General features: G+C 49.5%; 1 protein-coding gene across 3 annotated transcripts in view; it reads left to right on the forward strand.

Moving 5' to 3' along the window:
• Window positions 1-5819, forward strand: part of LOC129867987 (serine/arginine repetitive matrix protein 3-like) — a 163008-nt gene that overhangs the window by 95749 nt on the left and 61440 nt on the right. The gene's annotated exons all lie outside the window — the stretch shown is intronic.

Below are 5819 nucleotides of genomic sequence, written 5' to 3' on the forward strand. Positions count from 1 at the left end.
AGGCTGTTTCAGATCTAGTGCCCAGGGAGGAGGGGTTAGCGTTTCTTTTGGACCTATCAGGCTGTTCCAGATCTAGTGCCTAGGGAGGAGGGGTTAGGGTTTCTTTTGGACCTATCAGGCTGTTCCAGATCTAGTGCCTAGGGAGGAGGGCCTAGGGTTTCTTCTGGACCTATCAGGCTGTTTCAGATCTAGTGCCTAGGAAGGAGGGGTTAGGGTTTCTTCTGGACCTCACTATACTGGCCCAAAAAGCACATGCCCTCGAGATATCCCTTATTGGGACGGTGGTTATGGTGTTAGTCATGGATGCTGGTAGCCTGGAGATATCCCTTATTGGGACAGTGGTTATGGTGTTAGTCATGGATGCTGGTGGCCTGGAGATATCCCTTATTGGGACAGTGGTTAGGGTGTTAGTCATGGATGCTGGTGGCCTGGAGATATCCCTTATTGGGACAGTGGTTAGGGTGTTAGTCATGGATGCTGGTGGCCTGGAGATATCCCTTATTGGGACAGTGGTTAGGGTGTTAGTCATGGATGCTGGTGGCCTGGAGATATCCCTTATTGGGACAGTGGTTAGGGTGTTAGTCATGGATGCTGGTGGCATTGATATATCCCTTATTGGGACAGTGGTTAGGGTGTTAGTCATGGATGCTGGTGGCCTGGAGATATCCTTTATTGGGACAGTGGTTAGGATGTTAGTCATGGATGCTGGTAGCCTGGAGATATCCCTTATTGGGACAGTGGTTAGGGTGTTAGTCATGGATGCTGGTAGCCTGGAGATATCCCTAATTGGGACAGTGGTTAGGGTGTTAGTCATGGATGCTGGTGGCCTGGAGATATCCCTTATTGGGACAGTGGTTAGGGTGTTAGTCATGGATGCTGGTGGCCTGGAGATATCCTTTATTGGGACAGTGGTTAGGGCGTTAGTCATGGATGCTGGTGGCCTGGAGATATCCTTTATTGGGACAGTGGTTAGGGTGTTAGTCATGGATGCTGGTGGCCTGGAGATATCCCTTATTGGGACAGTGGTTAGGGTGTTAGTCATGGATGCTGGTGGCCTGGAGATATCCTTTATTGGGACAGTGGTTAGGAAGTTAGTCATGGATGCTGGTGGCCTGGAGATATTCCTTATTGGGACAGTGGTTAGGGTGTTAGTCATGGATGCTGGTGGCCTGCAGATATCCCTTATTGGGACAGTGGTTAGGGTGTTAGTCATGGATGCTGGTAGCCTGGAGATATCCCTTATTGGGACAGTGGTTAGGGTATTAGTCATGGATGCTGGTGTCCTGGAGATATCCCTTATTGGGACAGTGGTTAGGGTGTTAGTCATGGATGCTGGTGGCCTGGAGATATCCCTTATTGGGACAGTGGTTAGGGTGTTAGTCATGGATGCTGGTGGCCTGGAGATATCCCTTATTGGGACAGTGGTTACGGTGCTAGTCATGGATGCTTGTGGCATTGATATATCCCTTATTGGGACAGTGGTTAGGGTGTTAGTCATGGATGCTGGTGGCCTGGAGATATCCCTTATTGGGACGGTGGTTAGGGTGTTAGTCATGGATGCTGGTAGCCTGGAGATATCCCTTATTGGGACAGTGGTTAGGGTGTTAGTCATGGATGCTGGTGGCCTGGAGATATCCCTTATTGGGACAGTGGTTAGGGTGTTAGTCATGGATGCTGGTGGCCTGGAGATATCCCTTATTGGGACAGTGGTTAGGGTGTTAGTCATGGATGCAGGTGGCCTGGAGATATCCCTTATTGGGACAGTGGTTAGGGTGTTAGTCATGGATGCTGGTGGCCTGGAGATATCCCTTATTGGGACAGTGGTTAGGGTGTTAGTCATGGATGCTGGTGGCCTGGAGATATCCCTTATTGGGACAGTGGTTAGGGTGTTAGTCATGGATGCTGGTGGCCTGGAGATATCCCTTATTGGGACAGTAGTTATGATGTTAGTCATGGATGCTGGTAGCCTGGAGATATCGCTTATTGGGACAGTAGTTAGGGTGTTAGTCATGGATGCTGGTGGTCTGGAGATATCCCTTATTGGGACAGTGGTTATGGTGTTAGTCATGGATGCTGGTGGTCTGGAGATATCCCTTATTGGGACAGTGGTTATGGTGTTAGTCATGGATGCTGGTGGCCTGGAGATATCCCTTATTGGGACAGTGGTTATGGTGTTAGTCATGGATGCTGGTGTCCTGGAGATATCCTTTATTGGGACAGTAGTTAGGGTGTTAGTCATGGATGCTGGTGGCCTGGAGATATCCCTTATTGGGACAGTGGTTAGGGTGTTAGTCATGGATGCTGGTGGCCTGGAGATATCCCTTATTGGGACAGTGGTTAGGGTGTTAGTCATGGATGCTGGTGGCCTGGAGATATCCCTTATTGGGACAGTGGTTAGGGTGTTAGTCATGGATGCTGGTGGCCTGGAGATATCCCTTATTGGGACAGTGGTTAGGGTGTTAGTCATGGATGCTGGTGGCCTGGAGATATCCTTTATTGGGACAGTGGTTAGGGTGTTAGTCATGGATGCTGGTGGCCTGGAGATATCCCTTATTGGGACAGTGGTTAGGGTGTTAGTCATGGATGCTGGTGGCCTGGAGATATCCCTTATTGGGACAGTGGTTAGGGTGTTAGTCATGGATGCTGGTGGCCTGGAGATATCCCTTATTGGGACAGTGGTTAGGGTGTTAGTCATGGATGCAGGTGGCCTGGAGATATCCCTTATTGGGACAGTGGTTAGGGTGTTAGTCATGGATGCTGGTGGCCTGGAGATATCCCTTATTGGGACAGTGGTTAGGGTGTTAGTCATGGATGCTGGTGGCCTGGAGATATCCCTTATTGGGACAGTGGTTAGGGTGTTAGTCATGGATGCTGGTGGCCTGGGTTTGAGACCTGCTAGGGGAGTCACCCTACTCTCACTATATTTTAACGGTCATGGAAAGAGCAGGTGTTCTTACTCAGTGTATGGACACCTGCTCGTCGAACATCTCATTCCAAAATCATCGACATCAATATGGAGTTTATCCCCTATTTGCTGCTAAAACAGCCTCCACTCTTCTGGGAAGGCTTTCCACCCGATGTTGGAACATTGCTGAGGGGACTTTCTTGCGTCCAGTCACAACAGCATTAGTGAGGTTGGGCACTGATGTTGGGAGATTAGGCCTGGCTCACAGTCGGTGTTCCAAAGGTGTTCAATGGGGTGGAGGTCAGGGCTCTGTGCAGCTCAGTCAAGTTCTTCCACACCGATCTCGACAAGCCATTTCTGTATGGACCATGCGTTGTGCATGGGGGCATTGTCATGCTGAAACAGGAAAGGGCCTTCCCCAAACTGTTTCCTCAAAGCTGGAAGCACAGAATCATCTAGAATGACATTGTATGCTGTAGCGTTAAGATTTCCCTTCACTGGAACTAAGGGGCCTAGCCCCAACCATGAAAACAGCCGCAGACCATTTTTCCTCCTCCACCAAAACTTTACAGTTGGCACTATGCTTTGGGGCAGGTAGCGTTCTCCTGGCTTCCACCAAACCCAGATTCGTCTGTCGGACTGCCAGATGGTGAAGTGTGATTCATCACTCTAGAGAACACGTTTCCACTGCTCCAGAGTCCAATGGCAGCGAGCTTTACACCACTCCAGCCGACGCTTGGCATTGCGCATGGTGAACTTAGGCTTGTGTGCAGTTGCTCGGCCATGGAAACTCATTTCATGAAGCTCCCAACTAACAGTTATTGTGCTGACGTTGCTTCCAGAGGCAGTTTGGAACTCGGGAATGTGAGTGTTGCAACCGAGGACAGACGATTTTTACGTGCTACGTACTTCAGCATTCCGCAGTCCCATTCTGTGAGCTTGTGTGGCCTACCATTTCGCGGCTGAGCCGTTGTTGCTCCTACTGCCAATGTTTGTCTAGGGAGATTGCATGGCTGTGTTTTCGATTTTATACACCAGCTCGCAACGGGTGTAGCTGAAATAGCTGAATTCACCCATTTGAAATGGTGTCCATATACTTTTGTATATATAGTGTTTATACGGTGAAAAGTATTTACCCTTTTGATTTGCTCTATTGCTGCCTATTGTTGATATTGAATGTTATCAGATCTTTAAAAAAAACGAATATTAGATAAACAGAACCTGAGTGAACAAATAACACAACAATTACATACTAATTAAATGTATTTCATAAACAAAGTCTGTTGTTAATTTGTTTACTGTGAAATAGCATTGTATCTGGTCAAACACACACTTTTTTTCTCCAAAAGTTTACTAAGTGTTGGTGACAGGCTGATTGGTCGGCTGTTTGAGCCAGGAAAAGGGTGCTAAGTGTTGGTGACAGGCTGATTGGTCGACTGTTTGAGCCAGGAAAAGGGTGCTAAGTGTTGGTGACAGGCTGATTGGTCGGCTGTTTGAGCCAGGAAAAGGGTGCTAAGTGTTGGTGACAGGCTGATTGGTCGGCTGTTTGAGCCAGGAAAAGGGTGCTAAGTGTTGGTGACAGGCTGATTGGTCGGCTGTTTGAGCCAGGAAAAGGGTGCTAAGTGTTGGTGACAGGCTGATTGGTCGGCTGTTTGAGCCAGGAAAAGGGTGCTAAGTGTTGGTGACAGGCTGATTGGTCGGCTGTTTGAGCCAGGAAAAGGGTGCTAAGTGTTGGTGACAGCGCTGATTGGTCGGCTGTTTGAGCCAGGAAAAGGGTGCTAAGTGTTGTGTGACAGGCTGATTGGTCGGCTGTTTGAGCCAGGAAAAGGGTGCTAAGTGTTGGTGACAGGCTGATTGGTCGGCTGTTTGAGCCAGGAAAAGGGTGCTAAGTGTTGGTGACAGGCTGATTGGTCGGCTGTTTGAGCCAGGAAAAGGGTGCTAAGTGTTGGTGACAGGCTGATTGGTCGGCTGTTTGAGCCAGGAAAAGGGTGCTAAGTGTTGGTGACAGGCTGATTGGTCGGCTGTTTGAGCCAGGAAAAGGGTGCTAAGTGTTGGTGACAGGCTGATTGGTCGGCTGTTTGAGCCAGGAAAAGGGTGCTAAGTGTTGGTGACAGGCTGATTGGTCGGCTGTTTGAGCCAGGAAAAGGGTGCTAAGTGTTGGTGACAGGCTGATTGGTCGGCTGTTTGAGCCAGGAAAAGGGTGCTAAGTGTTGGTGGACAGGCTGATTGGTCGGCTGTTTGAGCCAGGAAAAGGGTGCTAAGTGTTGGTGACAGGCTGATTGGTCGGCTGTTTGAGCCAGAAAAGGGTGCTAAGTGTTGGTGACAGGCTGATTGGTCGGCTGTTTGAGCCAGGAAAAGGGTGCTAAGTGTTGGTGACAGGCTGATTGGTCGGCTGTTTGAGCAGGAAAAGGGTGCTAAGTGTTGGTGACAGGCTGTATTGGTCGGCTGTTTGAGCCAGGAAAAGGGTGCTAAGTGTTGGTGACAGGCTGATTGGTCGGCTGTTTGAGCCAGGAAAAGGGTGCTAAGTGTTGGTGACAGGCTGATTGGTCGGCTGTTTGAGCCAGGAAAAGGGTGCTAAGTGTTGGGTGACAGGCTGATTGGTCGGGCTGTTTGAGCCAGGAAAAGGGTGCTAAGTGTTGGTGACAGGCTGATTGTCGGCTGTTGAGCCAGGAAAAGGGTGCTAAGTGTTGGTGACAGGCTGATTGGTCGGCTGTTTGAGCCAGAAAAGGGTGCTAAGTGTTGGTGACAGCTGATTGGTCGGACTGTTTGAGCCAGGAAAAGGGTGCTAAGTGTTGGTGACATGCTGATTGGTCGGCTGTTTGAGCAGGAAAAGGGTGCTAAGTGTTGGTGACAGGCTGATTGGTCGGCTGTTTGAGCCAGGAAAAGGGTGCTAAGTGTTGGTGACAGGCTGATT

This window comes from Salvelinus fontinalis, chromosome 13, assembly GCF_029448725.1.
Source record: "Salvelinus fontinalis isolate EN_2023a chromosome 13, ASM2944872v1, whole genome shotgun sequence".
NCBI classification, from domain to species: Eukaryota; Metazoa; Chordata; class Actinopteri; order Salmoniformes; family Salmonidae; genus Salvelinus; species Salvelinus fontinalis.